At 41.3% G+C, this 20,110-nt stretch overlaps 1 protein-coding gene across 4 annotated transcripts in view; it reads left to right on the forward strand.

Annotated features, from left to right (window-relative positions):
* plcb1l (phospholipase C beta 1-like) overlaps positions 1 to 20,110 on the forward strand; it is a 192,232-nt gene that overhangs the window by 111,304 nt on the left and 60,818 nt on the right. The gene's annotated exons all lie outside the window — the stretch shown is intronic.

Here is a 20,110-nt window from a genome sequence, read left to right on the forward strand (position 1 = left end):
AGTCGTTAAGTAAACTCCACTCTTTTTGTTTCTGTGGCCATTATACCATACATTTATCAAGTGTAGCTTTTATCCACATGAACTGAATTATAATTTTGTTAGATTTTTATACAATTTTGCAGAATTTTATTTTAAGAAGTCTAAACACAGAAATGCAATTCTAACCATCGTGTGTAACAGCCCACCCCCTTAAATTCATGTTTACCTAAATGTTTTTGAAAACTGTCCGTAAGAAATGTGTTTTTGTTCCATATGCTTATAGTCTAATATGTGAAAAGCTGCCTTTTTATCTGTCCTAACAAAAATGCTGTTCCTTTATATTTTTATTTGATGACATTTTATTGTTTTTTCACTCCATCCATCCGTGGTTATAAAATATAATTTTTTTCTGTAGGTGGTCATTGGAGTCTTCTGCCTCCACACAAACAATAGGAGGTCTCATTTAAAACTTTCACCAAAACCTTTATTTACTTTTAGGATTCTCCAACATATGGAAGCCGCATGAAAAAATGCAAAACACAGATGTACAACGGCAAAAGTTTGGTCTGGGTTGAGCCTTATTTGAGAATCTTTGTATGCACATGTAGGAGAAGGCCAAAGATGGCTTTAGATGAATAGAAGAATAGAAAGAAGATGTGAGGTCAAAGAAAGACACCAGTCAAGACTCCAGACGTGCATTTTTCATGACTTGCCTCTTAAGCACTTCTCCTTCACACTTCTCCTTCCTTCCAGTTGATGTGAAGGTTGTATGAAGATCACTTCAGTTTGAATAGAAAGAAAAGCAGTGACGTTTGCAGACGCATAGAGCCGTCACATCTTCAGATGCTTGACAAGAACTGCAGGAAGCGAAAACATAATTTATTGATTAACGGACTTTAACATAAAATAAAGAAAAACTAATAAAACGTCTAACAATGGGTCCTCCACTATTCCTAATAGGAAAGAGTAAACATAAAATGTTGGGTTTTTTTAATTTTCTCTTCCTCATCCATTCACTCGTGTAATGTGCAGGACTTGTCTAAGTGAGATGAAGGTTTTCGCCGTGAAAAACTGCTGACAGACGAGCTTTCTTGGCGGCATTAAATGAGCTCCACACAGAAAGAAAGAGGGAAAGCTTTGCCTTCGGAGCTCCTGAGCTCAGGCGGCTCATATTGTTTTGGAGCAGTGACTAATGATTTTTGCAGCTCCACGGATTGTTGCTGTGTGGGCTGCCCGTCTGACCTTTGATGAACTGATGCCCCCCCCCCCTGCCCACTGGGTTTGTGATTCATGCGCGTGTCGTGAGGGTGCACACGCACCGCGCAGACAGTTTCAGAAGAAGAATCCGAATAAGAACTGGACGGAAACAGCAGCAAAAACAACCAAAACGTCTGATGATGATCACCTGTGTGTGTCCACGCCGTCCTCAGAGGCAGATCAGAGGCGCCATTTCTCAATTTTCATAAGAAGTCCGCTTGATTTGAGCATCAGGGGGTGAAATAAGTCCCAAACCCCTGAGGCTGGGGTACAGACAGACCACAGCCCAGTTTCCTTCTGACATGACTTTTCATCCGTTTAAATATTCTGATATGTTTTTAATATCAGTCAAAAATCTAATTAAAGTGTTTTCTTTTAAGGTTTTAAAATAGTTTTTTAATGGAAATGTTTCCATTTAACATGAAAATATTTTGTTCCTCCCTTTGTCAGACTTTAAAGTTTAAAATGTCTTTTATTATGTAAATCACTTTACTTTAAATATATTTGAATAGGGTTTTAATTTGATTTGAGAAACAAAAATGTAGGAAAAACAAAATAAAGCTGCAAACTGTTATATGGCCTGCAGGCTTTACGTCACAAATTAATTAAAAAAAAATATATTTTTCAAAATGGCGGCTATTCTTTTAGTTTCATCTCCATAGCAACCATTTTATCTTTTGGTCATCTGGTGGTGACAAACAGATATATGTCATTTTTAGAAGAATCGGCAAAAGTAAATTTCTCGACTTCCTTGGCAACAGAGGTTTTTTGTTAACCACACCCACTTTCCTAATATGTTTATGTTATATGTCATATCAATTCACTTGGCTTGAGCCAGGGATTTATGTATTGCATTTTCACAATATTCTGGTGAAAAACGTGCGAGCAACAGATGAACACCACTTTTGTGAGTTCACCACGCCAATCTTGCTCAAAATCTACAAACTTCAAAACTAATTTTTTTGCCCAGGTAGCTTCCCAATAATGTTTTATATATATATTTATATATATATATATATATATATATATATATATATATATATATATATATATATATATATATATATATATATACCTTTTATTGAGTAACCATACGAAAAATCAGAACATGTAACAGAACATATGGCCATTCCAGAAAATCCCAGTATTCACAATGCTTCAATACTCAAAAAGAACCGACCCTTTTTTTATCTGGAGGGTATAAATCATTGTGGAAAAGAACAACTCCATTCCATAGGCCATTCAAGCCAGCACTGGTTCAAAAGTCCAAAGGCGCGTATCCAGTAGGGGAGTGATTGACAGTCATAAGAGAGCACTGGATTGCAGGAGCAGTGTGAGTGTAAGAGTCTGTTGGCTACAGGAGCCTCCTACCAGCCCGGATTGAGCAAAGGGATGGAGGGAGTTCTTCGGAAGGCTCCAATAGTTGAGTTTGTTCAGGTTGGGGCCTAGCTCACCATCAACATGTGGCCGATTTCATCTATTTCGTCAAACGCGCAGCTTATTTGCGACGTGATTGGATGGATTGTCTGCTCCTCATAGCATACATGATCCGGCTCTCCTCTCATGCGTTCCGATAGCTTCTTGGTTAGCGGTTTGTAAAGCCAGCCAATTGGTTGGTCGCAGTCACATGACCCAAGGTACGCAAGGTACGTAGCAGACAAATAGCAGGCAGGGCAAGGGAATACAGCGTAAACTGTTTTGGCCTCCGTGTTACATAAAGGTTTGAGTTTGTTTTTTGTTTTGTTTTTTCAAATTAAAAATGGCTCCCTTATCCTGAGGTCAAAGGTCAGTGACACCTCGGTTGTGGGGGTTTTCTTCCCATATTGTGTGAAAAATGAAAGTTGTCAAATTTCACACGTGTTTTGGTTTTTTATTTTTCGCCCCATTCCTTTTTTTTTTTTTTTTTACCCCCTCTATGATGTCATCATTTATTTATTTCCTTTGTCAAAGTTTTTGTTGCGGGGGCAACATTTTTTCTGAAAGGCGCAGAAAGAAGAATTGCGACAACATTCTGGTCCTTGCGGTCCAGGACATAAAAACATGTGGATGCTTAAAAAACAAAGTGAACGGAGGATAAATATGCAGGAACGTCCATCTGTAAAACGTGTGGAAGCTTAGGAAAATACAACGTGTGTCTGTAACTGATTAACCTGACCTCTACCGTCTTCTTAAAGGTGAATAAGTCCACAAATCAATTTTTCGTCCAATCCCCTGATTTTCTTCTGTTCCCTTCAGAGTATTAGTCCATTTGTCCTCTGTCCCGTCCTCTGCTGCGAGCAGGCAGCCAAACTGCTCTGGAGCTGAATCTACTCACTAATGATTGTGTTCTCCAGAAAACATTCCTGCCGGACTAACACCACAGATGCACTGGCGCTCAGCTCTGGCTTTCCAGAAACGTTTTAAAAATATCTCCAAGAATCAAGTCTTTGGGTCTGAGTTTCACCATCAGATGAGTGCGTCTCCTGCTCATCGCGTTTTTTCTCCTCAGCATTTTATTGGGTTTTTATCTCAGCTTCTATTTTGACAATTTGTCTTGCATTTTCTGGAGTTTTTTTTCTCTCTGAATGGAAAGTCAAAAACTATTTTGCTTTAATTTAAGCAAAATAGTCACTGTAACAGTTTAATCTTCTTTTCCCGCTCTTTATTGATGATTATCTCGTATATTTCAGTTTTCCTGTGAAGAAATCCAAGTGTCAATGAACCTTCGGAAAAGTCATGGTTCATTTAGTCACTGTGTATGTTAACATAGAAGAGCTCAAACTGTGCTAAACCTGACCGTTCTTTTTTTTTAACAACAATTTTACTTAATGACAAGGCTTTTCTGTCAGATACACTTGTGCTCAAAAGCTAATAACCTAAATATTGTCTCAGAAAGCTGTTAATGATGGGAATTAATGCTACTGCAGGGATGCAGGGAAGCATCTCTGAGAGCATCTAAACCAAAATGAAAAACAAGTACAAAGCATGCAATTAAAATCTCAGATGAGTCAGACACTGGAAAGGACATTGTGCCGCTCAACAGCAGCAATATCCTTTCTCCACATTACTCCGCAGCAGCAGACTCAAGGCTACAATTTCACCTTCCATCGTGAGCCGTTTGCTCCATCTCCAGATGATTGTGGGGTGAAGGGGAGCAGCAGTTACCTCTGAATTGGTCTAAGCTTGCAGCGGGCAGGGTTGCTGCTAAAAACAGAGCCGCTTGTTTGTCCCCAGCAGTGTAACAAGATCAGGGAGAGAGCAACAGGACACACTCAGGCCCGCTTTGGTCTGTCCAGGCGATTCGGCCAAAGCCCCCACAAAAGCAGCAACTGCGAGACGACAAATCTCCTCCTGCAGCACAGACACAAAGCAGCAGGTTTATCAAAGTCTAGAGCTGGTGACTAACATGAATGCAGCATCGCTTGTGCCATTCATTTTGGAGAGAGTGTCTAGTTTTTGTTTTAATATACATTTACAAAACGATACAGACTTATTAGACTGTAAGCCATAGTCTGGATGAATGCTGGATTTTGATTGGCAGCAGAGTTTCTGGAAGTGATGTCGATCTTTCTGATGGAAATTGCTCCAAAGCTTCACTCGTGTTAAAGCTTTACAGGGCCCTCCCTGTGTTTGTGTAACCCTCTTCATCATCCACTGACCTTAACGATGATGAAGAGGGTCACAGCATGAGCCCCAGCTTCAACAATCACAGCCTCTCAAACCTGTCGATAGTAAGAGGGGGGCAGTCCTTAAAATGACCCCGGGCTCTGCTACACTGTAAATAACTCCGGAAAAATGATTCAACGGGCCTTCCATGTGCACAGAGGGCCGTGGGCCAATGCGCGTGTCACTCTCAGACTCAGAGGGGATGCGGTTGCACATAAAGGTTTATAGTCTCCGGGCGTATGTGATGTTTTAAGCCTCTGCTGGTGGCGGTACATTGAGATGCATCAATAAGAGGCTCAGGAGAGTCACGTTTCTGCTCGCCATTGAACTGATGATTGATTTATACCTCAGCGGATGTGGAAATGTGTCTCAGTGATGCAATGGCATGAGTCTATGCTGCAGACACAAGCTCCCCCACAACTGAGCTGTGCAAACTCCAAACTGTTGTCTCGTCTGCAGAAACGACAACAAACAGAAATACTTTCTGGCTAAAAGATTCAAAGAGGAAGGGGAACATTTGAGTTTTCACGAGACTGAACAGCTTTTTCTCAGCGGCTATAGATTAGTGCCTCATGGGAGTGTGTTTAAAAGAGACGCCACTATAGGTTTAAAGAAGAGTTAATGATTAAACCCTAGAGATTGACTTTTGTTCCAATGAACTCTGAAGGTTTGAGAGATGAAAATCTGAATTTGAGGGCGAGACGATCAATAAGAAAAAGGAAAGCCCTGTCGTTTTAGAGGAAAAAGACAAAAGCACAAAATGGAGGCCTAGTTGTGGTTTTCACGTGACATTTTCCCAGATGTATCACAGAAAAACATGTTAAAACCATGAAAAAAAGTCCAAATACAACACGCCAAGAACATGTAAATCATGAAGAGTGTGTGATTTTTGCCTTGTTTATATGCAATTGGTTAGTGATGTGCGAGTCAGTTACAGATTTTGAACGGGACATGTGGTGTTACATGCCTGAAAAAGTCAGTTAGACGTACGTGGAACGGTCATGGAAAGCCACAAATGTGCATTTTGCAAAGAATTTCACTCAGTTGCGTAAGATTTATGTAAAAATTGCACATAAACTGCGATAAATCCACGTAAACAACTTAGTTCTCAACCGACCAGAAATTTTGGAACAGCTCAAAACCATATATCTCAATATTTCATTACATCAATATTTATCTATTAATTAACATTTTTACATCACTTAAAATATCAAATAGATTTAAATCATGTTTTATTTTGAACGTGTAACAGAAGTGTGTCTTTTGAAACCTGTTTCCTGTTTGTCCAGTTTTTCCCTGCAAAATTTACGCATCAGTGGACTGGAAATAGAACCGCTGCGTAAAGCTTGCGTTGCGTAGAGATTGACACGAGACGCAGACATGATGGAGGCGATGTAAACCTTCCAATGGCAGCAGAAAAACCTTACAAATGCACTACCTCTTGGGCCCCAACAGTGTTTATTGCTATATTAATAAAGTTAACCGCATAAAGCCTGGTTGGATGGCTACTGACTTTCTTTTAAAGTCCACCTCTCCATTGTCACTTTTAAATGGACAGCCAATCAGAATGGAGTATTGACCTGGACCAAGTTATAGAGGGCCATAATTATCCATGCTACATCAGGTTGTACAAGCTAACAGCAGATTCAGGTGATTAAGGAGGTCAAACAGTCTCATCATACATACCAATGAGGTGTCTCCTTCTAGACTCGGCTCACAGTCACATGAAAATGTCTGCTGGGAACTCCCAGTACCTTTAATGTGAGGCGTGGAACCCTCAACTCTGCCGTAGAGGTCACTGGAACAGACATGCTTCAGATTATCAGCACTTGGATCTGCTCCTCCCTATTGATCCCTCTATCTTTTCATTGTTGGTCCATCTCGTTCAGTCAGACACACTTGTTAGTAAGTAAACATTGATAAGACTGGATTACTCCTGAGCATCTGTTTGCTGAGGGGAAAACTGGAGCTCCATTGGAGGTGACCCCCCTGATCCCAAATATGGTGGGTGCAGCTTTGATCTGTCATCTTCTTAGGGTTTATTCAGTATGAAAGAGGACATCCTGTGGATCTGGGCTCTTGTATTCGGACGAATGAGCAAAATTGAGTTGGCAGACTTGACTGAGTCAATGAATAGATGAAACTAAGTCTACGCCAATGAACAGAGAGGTCTGTGTGAGTGTGGAGGAAAAGCTTGTGCATCCAGAGATCATTATCTTGCAGAAAAGGCCACAGTGAGCACAATGGTACACCTGTGCACATGCATTTCCACCTTCAGCAACTCCAAATCTGGCAGGTCTCCAACATGCTGCTGAAGGAGATGAACCATGTTTTTGAAATGAAAATAAAAAACATAAAACAATCCTGTGTGGGGAAAATGATCTCAAAGATCCACCTGAAAGCTTTAGTGGACTTAAATCGCGTGTTGATTGGTTCATTTGTGATTTGTATTCATTTCTTTGGTGAGTTTAAAACAAAAGAAGGATGCAGACCACATGAATCAGGACTGCTGGCATGCAATGAGCCTTTCATTTAGTCCCTGCGCTGGCGTCAGTCGGCTCCAGCGGGACTTGGCGCTCGCACCCCAGTCACTTGATGCCCACAGTGAAATCAGACGTGACATTTTGTTAACCCAGCAAAAGGTCGTCTCAGAGGAACAGCAGCTGGTCGAATAAGACCCAGTCCAGTCGAAGGCTCCCACCAGAGCGCAGATTTCTGCCAGGAAATCAGCAGTTTTAGTGCTGAATCAAATCTGTAAACAACAAGCAGTCATATTTCATTTGAGCTTCTGACGGCAGAGGAAGCTCAGCCCTCAGTGACACCAGGTTTCTGCGTAAACGTCGGCATCCTCTTTATTGTGTTTCATTTTAGAGGATAGAAATAATATAAATCAACAAACGTCAAAAATATCCATTTTGCCTTTCAACATATTGTGTTTATTCTTGCAAAAACAAACTCTACAGACTTTTACTGACGACCCAATGTTCAAATACTATGTTCTCAAATTCCAAATAGCTTTTTCATGTAAAATTAAACACACTTTAGCCCTGAATAGGCTACATATTTGTATATTTTATTGAAGTGTCTTTGCATAGTCACTTAAACTTTATCATATTTTTAATACAAACTGCTCCTCGGCCTTTGTTAAAACAGTCGTGCATTTCACTACATATTGATCTATGAATGTTTATGTGACAAATCAGAATTTTAGATGATGGTCTGATATAAAGGTAGACGAATTCGGAATCAAACCTCACTCGATGGGCAAGACGAGAAGCAGAAACGATACAAAGAAGAAATATTACAAGCATGATCACAACGTTGTCAGAAATGTGTTACTGACTTTTAAAAAATATTATTGAAATAAAAAAATGTTTAAAAAGGTTTGAAAATATACGAGGGAGGACTTGAGGTCTGCATTAAAAATGTTTTTTTTTACGTTTTAGGGTTAAAAGTCTAAAGCATAATTTTATTTTAAATCAGCCTTCCGGCATTTGAAAACCAAAGGCAAGGTCTCTGCTTGTCGTAAAACCTTGAGAAAAAATATTTTTCGTTAATCTAAAAATGTGGTACTAGAAGTGCCTTAGGCAGGATAAAGGTAGGTCATTATTCCCATGTTCTCAAGAATGTGGTAAAACCACTAAAACCACCATTTTAAAATAAAACAAACATTTAATTATAGGATGAATACCGTCTAAATACAAAACTCGTGTTTAAAAACCAGAAAGTAAGAGTCTTCATTTCAGCTGTGAAGTTAATCCATGTTGCTTTGAAGAAATGGGAAGTGGCTTGCTTCTGGAAAACACCCCTAGTGGCCACTGAGTGAACTGCATCTGGCCTTTGATTAGACTTTCAGGTTTTTACCTGCTGGAATCATTTTAAACATTAAAACATTAAATCACTAATTCTTAATACTCCAAAGGTAAAAAAAGGGCGTTTTTCTTTAAACTGAAAACTTAAAATATTTTTAGGAAAAGATCAACTTAACACATAAAAAGAAAAAATTGAAATGTCCAAAAACATTTAAGGTGAAGGAAGGATTATATGCAATATGCAAACATTATTTTTCTGTCATATCTGTGCGCCTGCTATGTGCGAAAACATTTTAAATGCACCAACGCCAGGATTTATCCTGCTTAATTTACTCTCTAAAATATGGTGCCAGCCCCTCTATGAGGCAGAAATGATCCTGAATGTTGGTGAAGCAGCACTAATGAAATAAAGTTAGACTAATATTAATGTTTTTTTTTTTTTGTTTTTTACACTGATTGCATCTCATTTGTGGAGCTAGATAAACATTTACATGTGCCTTTTGGCAGAAGAAGGTTTGTCTACATCTTTAATTTACCCAAAAAGAATTGGAGTGATGCGTGTCTCCGTCACATTTCCACAATATTGTAACCCTCCATCCCATCATAACACATATAGTGAGCAGGTAACAGGAGAAGGATGAGACGAGCTGCTCGTAATTGCTGTTTCTGCCACACTAGTTCATTTCTAACCTCATCAATTGTCCAAGTCAGACTGTTGGATGTAGATGGTGGATGTGATTGCTTTCTGGCTGCGTGCACAATCGTTTAATTGGATGTGTGTGTGTTTGTGCGCGGGGGTGTGTGTGCATGAGTGTAATTAGAGGTACTTCTCCGGTTTCATGACATAAAGAGACAGGTGACCTTTCTCTCCTCTTCCAACAATCCCTACCAAGCACTCAAGCCAAAGACTTAATTGCTCTTGGATGGTAAATCTTAGCATTATGGGGGGGTCCGTTAGGAAAACGCTTAACCCACCGCTGCCACAGAGACATCGAGCGTCTCTGAAACTATTCTGTTTTTTTCCAAAACCAGGACGAATGGCAGTGAAAGGATCCCTCTCCTCTTTTTTTAGGCTGGCGTTTTCTTTTTCAGAACACGATAGGCGAGCGAAGGAACAGCTTCTAGAATAGATCTTTGTCTGCTGTCGTTTTGTTTCTCCAGCTAAGCTGTTTGGAACGAGGCTTGGTAGCAGAATGTGCAGACTGTGAAGTGTAACCGGTTCCACCCGAGATGCTGACAGCATTTTCAAACAACTCCAGCTTCTTCTTTTATTTATTTTTTTACACATATTGAGAATGTTGATTCTTTTACACAACAGCAACACGTTCACACTCTCTTAAGCTGAATTCATGCTTACCCTGGTATAGTCACATGGAATGATGAATAATATATGTGTTTTTTTAAAAAGGGTAGTTTCTTCTTTCCTTTTACTGCCTTCATTTTGAACCTCCTGCAGTTGATTTGGACTTTTAGGCATGGTTCTTCTTTTTTTGGTCTTTACCTTTTCTCAATACGTGGACATCCATAAACCAAACAAGTCGATTAGCATCTATAAAAATGAAAATAAGAAGACCGGAAACAGGATAATGCTTTTTAATGGACATATTTCTCTTTGAGTTGTGGTGCTGGCAGTGGCAGAGCGAGAACATTTTGTACGGAGGGACGGAAGGGGGGTCAAAAATTTTGGAAGGATGGCAAATGAAAACAGCAGAGTGAATGGTCATTACAAATGATAGGATCAAAAAGTATGTATTTTAGTCTTAGTCTTGTCAATGAGGATACATATTGACCTAAAAATATGGGGAAAGTGGAGGCCAAAGCTTTTTGCTGGAGGAGTTGGCACTATAGCATATTTTATGAGTTCAAATAAAAATGTAAATAAATAAATAGTTTCGAAAAAGTAAATAAAACAAAGTTAAACAGCATTTGACAAAAATGTGACTGTTAGATCATCTGTAGTCCCGGTTAAGCAGCATGTGGTGCGACCCAACGGCTCCTCTTGGGCTCATAAATCACAGGGACGTCACTGAAGATGTGTTTACTTGGGACTGATGAAGGCGGTGCACAAAAACAAACCTACTTCCATGGTTTGAAGTTCAGGAAGGAGGGGCTGTAGTTCTACCTGCACACAGAGCAGCTCTTTGGCATTATTGGTGCGTGAAAACAACAGCGCTAGTTGCTAGTAGTGTGCCATGCAGGGGACTTACATGCTTACCCCAATTTCAGGAGAGTTTTCTGTGTTTTCCTACCTTTGACACATTCATACACCCGCTTCGCCGTGTTTGAGGAGCCTGCAAACAATTTCGACGTCTGATTGGCTCTTCCCTGCGCGTGGTTTGCATAACAATCCTATGGTGGAGTGGGTGGGACAATACTAGAGAAAGAACAGCGCGATTGCATCTAAGTCCAAATAACTAGTTCAAAATGGACCCGTCCAATTAAAAAATGCAAATGTGCATAAAAAAAACAAAAATAGACCACATGATCAGCCTGATCGATATTCAATCACCCCCTACTTTTAATGGAAATCTTAAAGGATCTCTGAAAAGTTCAGGCTATTTTACAGAAGTTGCATTTTCAAAAACTTTATCGAAATTCTAGAAATGTCCAAAAAAGAACACAATTTCGCAATCACACTATTTCTATTAAATCATAATTAAGCGAATGAGCACAAACCAACTGACGTGATAAGTCATTCAAAAACATGGCGACGGATGTGAAAAATACTTTGATTGACGGCAGATACATCCAAATTTCTGCCACGGCGCTAGCGCTCATCATCATCTATCAAAGGAGACATCTGCGTCTTCTTCAGGCCGTGGAGCGGCGAGCTCCTTACACGTGGCTGTGGAAATGGTGGTCGGGGGTTTTACAGAGGAGCTGTGGATCCAACAATCACTCATGACACGCTCAACTTTATGTGTGACGCTGTGGGAGCTCTTGTGGCGCCCGCTGTGCAGCGCCCAAGGTTGTTGGTCACATGGCTCATTTATTTAGAAAAAAGTGTTTCCTTGCAGTTTTGCAAAAATATGTAAATTTCAACACGCCTCAAAAACCACCTCCTCCAAGCACTAAAACTTTTTCTTGATAAATGCGAGTATTTTTCTAAATGGTCATGTTTCCATTGGGCACATTTATCATGGCAAATCCAATTTGCACAATTTCATATTCAACAGAAATGCTTCTGAGGAGGGGGCGTCCCAAGTATAAAGTGAATTTTCAAATAGAAGGAAATATTTACGTTCTCTTTTAATTTGTGGATAAAAAAAGATGAAGACAACATCTACAAAAAGCATCAAGTCACCATCAGTAACCAAGAAGTTATTACGAGAAAAACTGAGACTGTCTGCTGTTAACTCTGAAGTAACGTTTTCATAACACTTTGGTTTTTCCTTTGGTTCCATAAACTCAGACGGTCATGAGTCATAAAAAGGTGGAACTGTGGGCTGCCGGTCAAAAGTCAAATTTGTATGTCTTCTCATGTAATCCTGCGCATCCAATAGGTCACTGAGAACAGATAATTAAGCATTGATGCCACAGGTGTTTGTTGTCTCACATCGAGAACGGCTGTGGGCTCATAATCGTCTTCATCGAGGATCAGTCACAGAATCAAACCAATCCGATATGGAGCCGGAGTCGCGCTCAGCACGTCTTTAACACCGTGGGATCTCCACAGATTGCTGTGAGCTCAAACACAGAAGAGGGAAAAAAGGCCACTTGGATATTGTCACATTTCCAAAGGCTTGTTTCAACATTTAAAAAGTCTTTGTTGGCAGATCAGGAGAGAGCACAGATGCCTTGCCCGATGGGGCGTAATGCGAGGGTGGCAGGTGGCGCTTTGGTATGTGGCGGCCCCGGCCAGGGCTGACAGATGGTTTCGGGATGTCAAGACAACGAGCACTTTGTGTCACTGTGGATGTAATGGTAGCTAAATGATTAAATGATAACTATGGTAGCAGAAGCCCTAACAAGGATCTATCAACCAGTTGGAAACTGATCTCAACATGTTTTTGGTTATTTATTGCATTGTAAATGCAATAAAAATGGATACTTTTTTGGTCAAATTTGCTCAAATGTTGGGTATTTAAAAAAAGATTAATACTAATAATTATTATTTTTACTTATGTCAAAGTTTACCGAGTGTTGTGTCTAATCCATATCAGCAGATTCTGAAACACTTTTGCTCAATATTTTATGTAGACCCAAAGCTTAATGGTTGCAAAGTGATGCACATCATTTCAGAGTAAAAAAAATGGCACTTTCAGAGACATCTTCTGATAATGTATGATAACAAACCTGCAGGAAGGCATATAAACTGGACTTTACTCCACCAAACTCAACAACCTTCAAAAAATAGCTTTATTATGTTCACCCATTGGTCAATTCAACTGCCAATCAAAACACACACTAGCTGCCGTTTGTCACAAGACTAAGGAGATTCGATCCATTTGTTGTCATTTGGAGTTTATAGAAACGTTTATGAAAACTGTATGTTACTAAAACATTAAAATGTGAGTTTCTGTGCAAATTTTGGCTTCAAAGTCCCACTCTGATCATCTTTTGATCTATTTTTCAAATTGTTCTCGGTGGTGTTTTAATTCTGGTTATTCTATTCTAATCTATTCTATTCTATTCTATTTTTAAGCAAAATAAAATAAAAATAAAAACTTGTGTTGTTTCCTCTGCAAAGCAGCAGGAGTTCATTCGAAATGAACCTCTTAGTTGTGGGTGGTACTGTTGGTGCTGAGTGAATCTGCCTCCACTTCCCATCATCCCTTCTTTATAATGCTCTCCCACTAGCTCTGACGAGGAAAACAAAGTTGCACTGGATTTGGGGGTTAAACCTCCACCTGGTTTTCCGAGTGTGGTTGTGTCTGCAGCTCACCACTCCAACAGGGAATGTGTGAAACTTAGACACACAGGTGTGGCAACTACTGGGATTTTGTCTTTATATTTAGTCACCAATTAACCTACAAAGCATGGTTTTGGACTGTGGAAGCAAAGTCCACTCAGAGCGAAACCCAGCTGGGATTCGAACCAACGCCTTCTCACTATGGGGTGGAATTGCTAACCAGAAGAATGATGGAAAATAATGCAGGAGAATGAAACTCAGGAACGCAATACTACTTACTATTGATGATCTGTGGCACATAAAACCACTGTGTAAGTGCAAGCGGCATTTAAACAAGGACATGGTTGCCTATGGTGGTTAAAGGTTTCCAGCATATCTACCACGTGGGATGTGCTGTGGATTCAGCGTGCACTAGAAGATGTATTTATCTGGCCAAGGATTCTTGATTTTTAAGAAAAAAGAAAGTTGTGTGCATGAGGTGAAGGCTTGCACAACAACTAATACCAGTTTCCATAGGAGAAAAGTACAAGAAGGAAGCTAAAGAAATAGAAAAAAGAACTTGTCCAGCTCAAATTTTCTACAATGACTTGCTGCTTCTTGTTCTTCTCGCTCAGTCTGGAGATTTTCCGAGGAGAGAAAAAAAACCTGTTAATAATTACTTTGTTCAATGTCCAAGTCTAAAATACTCAGCTTTGCAGTTCTTCATTGCTCATCTGCTGTTCCTCATTCATACTAGTGCAAACACAAAACCATCTCTGTGTACATCCCTTTCTGCAGGAAGACAAAGCATGCTTCCTTTTTTTTCAGCTGCACCATTGCTTTAAACAGCATGCGGACTATTTTGATGCTAAACAGTTCTCCACTGTAGCTTGCAGGAATGTTCCCTAATAAAACCAACTGCTTCTGGTCAGAATTATTAAAGACATCCTTGGGCTGAAACCTGCTTTGTGTCTCTGCACGGCAACAGCGAAGGACAAGCCAGGATTTAAGAGAGGAAAGGAAAAGGGGACCGTGAAAAAATGAGCTGTAACAGATGAAGGGAGGGGACACAGGCCTCCTCCTGGCAAAGCCCAAAGGCTGAATTGAACCAACACTCATGAAATATGTGTTCATGCACTCCATTCTGAACATTTTTTCCTCTCTGGGCCGCTTCAGTTCAGCCCTTGGCTGGTGGCGTTTCCCCCAGCAGGGAGCCGAAAGACCAAAAGCCGGAAGTAGCACTTCATGCATCTGAAGAAAAAGGGGTTTGATTTCAGCCATAAAGGCTGAAGTGAGATGAAACCAGAGCCGTCCAAGCAACAACAAAGAGCTGCGAGGTTTACACGCAAAGCTTATCAGACCCACATTTCCCTGCCAATCACCTGCCTTTAAAGACCAACCGATGAAAATTGTTTTTTAACATGTCATTTCTGATGATGGAGAACATATATTAAGACACTAAGCTAAAAACAGCTTTCTTGAGAATTTCTTTATTTAAATCGTTGGGAATCAGGAATGGAAATGATCATATCTGTGACGTAGAAAATGTGCTGGGTGGCTCCCTGCTCCACTCTATTCTGATCCATCCACCTCCAGACAAATAGTACGTCTGTTTTCCTCATGTGTCCAGTATTATTAAAAACACGTGTCCATTGCACACAGGGTGCAAGTTAAACCAGATCAAACGTTGACCAAAGCATGGACTCGGATTTTCTTTTCATTGACAGAACCATTTGTAAATTGACCATGAAGAGGAATTAATAATGGCGGTTTGTGCTTGGCCTGAATTCTATGACTCCAAGTCTGTCATATATTGGAATAAAGCTATGAAAGAAAAAGCCCGGAGCAACATTCACCAGGTTTGCACTGCTTTAACGTTTCGCACCAAGGCTCTTCCATCTGTAGGTGGGGGAGATGCGCTAGTAAACAGGGGAAAAAGAAAAAAGAAGCCCCTCCCTGTTCGTCCAGTCTGGACACCAAGGGTTAAATTTCAAAAACGCGCTTTACACGCGTTCTTGAACACACGTCACACACCTGATGAGAATGTTATGCCGCTCTGCAGAAACTATGTCCTAGAAACACAGGTCTTTAAATTTTGCATAATTCAGCATCATTACAATCAAAAGACTACTGGGAACGCCTTGAGAATAGATGACAAAGGATCAGAGCTGGTCTTTAATCACAGTTTTAACTTTGGCTGTTTGTTTACTGAATGGTCAAATGCCTTAAGAGAGTTTTTTTTTTAGTGTCATCCCTCCTCATCCCATCGTCCTGGATTTCCCACTGTGCCCCTGGAGACCCTCTTAGCCCTGCTTAGCATTTCTCCACATTGACTCAGGCCTTGCTGCATGGAATCAGATTCACTGCTCGGCTGCTGGATAATTACCATGGTTATGTGCCTGCCAGTTTGTGGTGCCTGGGCTGTTTTTAGACGGACAGAGTGGGGTTCATCCACCCCCCCTTTCTGATAGGAATGAGTCAGAAGGAGCGGGTGGAAGTAATGACTAGAATACCTGGGAAATACTTTATATAATGCTAGAAGGGAAAAAATGCCAGCTAAATATTGACAATAGTCGTCTTTTTAGGATAAATTGACCCTTTTAGACCAACTTGTTCTCAATTTCCTTATTTGTTTTTCACAAAACCCTCTAGTAACATCATTAAACACTGAAATCTTTCATTTGTCTGCCAGCTCTGCTTTGATTTGGGTGCTAGCAGGCTCCCAGTGTGGTTCAGTTCTTGCTCTAATGAGAGGGGCTGAGGCAGTGAGTCACGGCAGCTGATTATTTTCCCCCGGTGAGTCTGAGGTCGGCAACCTCCTGTCTGTCTTTACCTTCCTGTCTGCCCCATCTGAGCTCAGCCGTCAGGAGGAAGGAGGGCACGCCAGGTAGAACGCTTCCACCTCATCAAGCCTGCCCTTTGCTCCGGCTGCCTCTCGGAGCGGTTCCCACACACTGGGATTTATCCTCTCACAACCCCAAACCCAGATGAATGCCAGGCAAACTTTAGCTGTCAACCCAGTAAAAAGTTTGAAGTCCACATTTCAGTTGCTTTCGTGGAGCGTGTTCTTTAAAATTCCACACTGAGTGTATATGAACCCGGTGTTCTGACTCGCAGCACTTTCCCTTCGTCTGACTCTTTTGGCCTTCTGTCAGTTCACGGCTGTGGGCGGTTTCTGACGAATGAGATGACGGCTCTGCATTAACACAATAAAACTTAAGACAAATCCAATCAAAAATGTTTCCTGTTGAGCTAGAAAAAATATATGCTCCTCACTCCAAACTGGGATTAATTTATTGATTTAATAATAATAATAATAATAATTGATACTTTATTTATCCCAAAATGGGGAAATTCTTCTCTGCATTTTGACCCATCCCCTGGGGGGAGCGGTGAGCTGCAGACTAGCCGCGCTCGGGGGGCGACAGCTGGCTGGGGAGAGCGGCAATCGATTCCGCCAAACTTTCGGTTGTTGGACGACCTGCTCTGCCGCCTGAGCTAAACTGCCGCCCAATTGCCATAATGTTGTCCTTTCTTTTAACCCTGGAGAACCCAAGAGTAACTAACCCTACCAACACAAACACACACACACACCCGCCTATCACTGTCCATTCTACCCCTGGCACCTTAAAAAGTATAAAAAGTATACGCCATTTACCATTGGCGTATAGAATCTCTCAACTGGAAGTCGTGGGTGAAACCCAGGCCGAGTCATACCAAAGTTGTCATACCAAACTTTGGTTGACATTCAGCATTAAGGGGTTGGATTGGGGGTTAAATCCACCAAAATGGTTCCCGAGCACGGCTGTGTCTGCAACAAACTGCTCTCCCAGGAGACGGGTCAAATGTGGAGAACAAATGTCACACACCTAGCGGTGTGACAGTGTAATTACATTTAAAATGGCTGCCTCTTTGTTGGTTTTATCTATTCAATTCAATTTCAATTCAATTTTATTTGTATAGCCCAAAATCACAACAACAGTCGTCTCGATGGGCTTCGAAGTAAAACATGAAATCAAAAGGATCACGAATACAAAGAGTTCAATAGAAAAATACTAAAATGAACTAACAAACTGACTAAGCTATACTGGCATCCCTGCCCTTAGACCCCCCTTCGCGGTAAGGAGAAACTCCCAAAAAAACCGGATTCCGGAAAAAACGAAGAAACCTCAGGGGTGCCCACATGAAGGAGGGATCCTCCCCCAGGACGGACAGGCGATTTACCAGAACTCTTAGAGAAGATTTAACTTATCTAAATCTACAACTACATATATAAAAGTCCAGCAGACGAGCTTCATCCAGCCGTGGTTGTGGGGACAGTCAAAGGCGCGAGTCGAGCCGGAGACAGGAACCACAGCCAGGTGTAGGAGCAGGAGCAGAGACGAGGTACTCGGTCAGGTACAGAGCAGAGACGAGCCAGAGATGAGCCAGAGGCAGGATCCACAGCCAGGTGTAGGAGCAGGAGCAAAGGCGAGGTAAACGGTCAGGAACTGGAGCACGGATGAGCCAACTGGAGTCTGGAAGCACTCCCACTCCCCAGGAGGGGAGAGGAAAAGAGGGACAATATCTCCATAGTATCTCCTTAGAGCAGGGGTGTCAAACTCATTTACACCGAGGGCCACATCAGCATAGCGGCTGTCCTCAAAGGGCCACATTTGGCCTGCGGACCTTGAGTTTGACACATGTGCCTTAAGGCCCGTACACACCGGGACGAATATTCGCCAGGCGTTATTCGCCAGCGTTTTTCGCCACCTTTTTTGTGTTCACACCCAGGCGATTTTCGCTGACGATGAGCCGAGTGAACATGCAATTTCATTCCCTGACATTAGATGGCGCTTAATGTAAAACAGAAATACTCCTGTACACAAGGTGGCGCTGCGCAACTTTACACTTCTTAAAGTCGCTTTTCACTCAGAAGAAGACAGCAAGTATTTACGCGCTTGTCAGAATCAAACAAAGAAAACATGAATATTTCCAGCACCAGTTGCTCCAACTGGTGCTTGGTTCGGGGATATTTTAGGATGTCCGTCATTATTTCTTTGCGGCAGTGTAGATGCAACTCGGCATCTATCTTCTTCGCTGGTATGTGTGCTCAGCAAGGCAGTTTTGTGTTTGAGCGCCCCCAAGTTGTGTTTTACTGTAACTTCAGAAGCTCCAGACACGTGTGCAAAAGCGCCATTCTCATTGGTCGAATAGATTTCGACGCGACGCGTCAAAAAAAAAAAAACGAACCCGAAGCGTTTTTTTTTTTTTTGACGCTTTGACGCGTGCCGATTTTTCGCGTCGGTGTGCACACTCTCATTGGTGCCCTTTGTTTAGTCACGAGGCGTTAAACGTCGGCGAAAATCGCGCGCAAAATTCATCCCGGTGTGTACGGGCCTTTAGAGTGACAAACACATCTGAAAGAAAGGCAAAAGTAAGTTTCTGGGTTAACCACATTCCTAACGTGTTCATATCACATGTCTTATTGTTTTGTTCTGCTTGAGCCAACGATTCATGTATTACATTTTCACACTATTCTGGTCGAAATGCCACTTGCAGGATCTCAAAATGCTAAATAAAAATAACTTTCAAACCGACACTTTTCTGAAATGGATTCCCAATTTTTTTTGGCAGCCTCTTCCTGAGGTCAAAGATCAACAAAAGTTCAGTTGTGGTTGTATATTTTAAAGCCTCATGAGAGATTTTGGTTGATCACTATGTCAAAAATTCATCGTCACCAGGTACTAGGTGAATGCCAATTTTGGTGAATTTTTGGCGAGGACAAGAAAAATTGCAAAAACAATCTGGTCCTTCAGTCCAGGACTGCCGCAGGACAGAATAAAAAAGTAAAAATAAATAAGTAAATTTAAAAAACATCGTCCGAATTTGACGTTGTGGGTCCTCCAGGGTTAAGGTGGTGTGTATCCCAGCAACCAAGACAAACCAAGTCTTGTGATCAAGACCAAGGGAAAATTTGCGGTTTTAGTTTTTGAGAGGAATGTCGTGTGCTGTTTTTTTTACTGCAACTATTTCCCCCAAGTCTTCCAGCAGCCTGATTGAGATGTCAAGCATTTCTTTAAATGCGAGGTGGCAGAGCGAGTTTTGTGGCCGCACAGCTGTCAGTAGCTGTCAGACGTGACCCGTTTCAATCCACTAAAACACCGATGCTGAGAAGGTGGGTGTGTTTGGTGTTGCTGTGATGGCACAGAGCCCAGAGCCGCTTTAATTCTTCATCTCAGAGTTGGACTCTGTCTGCAGTTCTTCGACAGAGTGAACATGAAGATTTTCATTTTGGTTTTGCCTTTGACAAACGTGTAAAACCGAGGAGAATGGCGTTGCATTGACGCAGTTATGCTGCCTACATCAGCAGCTTTGTCAAAGCCCTCTGACAGCAGCATCCAGACAAAAAGACACAATGACAACTGTCACTTGATGAGACTTTCTGATGTTAAATCAAAGTCGTCAGAGCGGTTCGGGGCTAAAATCGGTCTCCATGGCACCATGTCCTGTCGGCTCGTTATTCAATCTAATCGTGTGATTAGATCAGATTTTTCTTTGCTGAAAACTTTAGAATTGCTCTGGAACATAAGTGCCTTAGTCGTCA

Source organism: Oryzias latipes, chromosome 24, assembly GCF_053564925.1.
Source record: "Oryzias latipes strain Hd-rR chromosome 24, Olatipes_Hd-rR_3.1".
In the NCBI taxonomy this organism is placed as follows: domain Eukaryota; kingdom Metazoa; phylum Chordata; class Actinopteri; order Beloniformes; family Adrianichthyidae; genus Oryzias; species Oryzias latipes.